This window comes from Microtus ochrogaster, unplaced genomic scaffold, assembly GCF_000317375.1.
Source record: "Microtus ochrogaster isolate Prairie Vole_2 unplaced genomic scaffold, MicOch1.0 UNK73, whole genome shotgun sequence".
Taxonomy (NCBI): Eukaryota; Metazoa; Chordata; class Mammalia; order Rodentia; family Cricetidae; genus Microtus; species Microtus ochrogaster.
Window position 1 is genome coordinate 333,061 of NW_004949171.1, and position 799 is coordinate 333,859.

Sequence of the window (799 nt, forward strand, 5' to 3'; positions counted from 1 at the left end):
TCACCTTCCTAGACCAGGATGGAGGGGGGAGGACTTTGGACTTTCCACAGGGCAGGGAACCCTGACTGCTCTTCAAACTCGAGAGGGAGGGGAGAGGAGTGGGGAGAGGGTGGGAGGAGTGGGAGGCTGGGAGGAGGCGGAAATTTTTTTTTCTCAATAAAAAAAAAGCCTATATGCCACAAAAAAAATTGTTTTCATGTCTTTGAACTCATTTTAGCATCATAATATAGAATATAGGTAAAACAGGAGCATTTTATATAATCAACACTAAATGATCTCAGCAGATTATACTTGAATATATAACTACTAGTTAAAAATTATAAGGCTATGAATGGAAGAGGAATGAGGCATGCAAGGAGCTGGAGGTAGGAAAGAGAAAGGTGGAATGATGTAAATATACTGCTCTCATATGAAATTCTCAAAAAATACATTAAATTTTTTAAAAGAAGGGAGATAATTTTGAATACCTACTAATCATTATTTATCTACCATCATCTATCATCTATCTATCATTTTCTATCATTTGTAATTATTCTTTTATATAGCAAGTGTGTAGGAGTGGGAGCTGCTGGCAGTGAAGTGAATAGAGCTCTGCTGCCCTCTGTAGTCCCTCTGCTTTACTGCAATTATTTTAAATTCTGACTTACATTGTTTTACACATCCATACCAGTATATAATACCTTCCAATTAATTGCTCTCACCACCTGTTCTCTTGTCTCACTCCTGCTCTCATCAGTACCACCTCCTTCACACATGCATGTCTTCCTGCTCAGTTACCACCTGCTCATCAGTACCACCT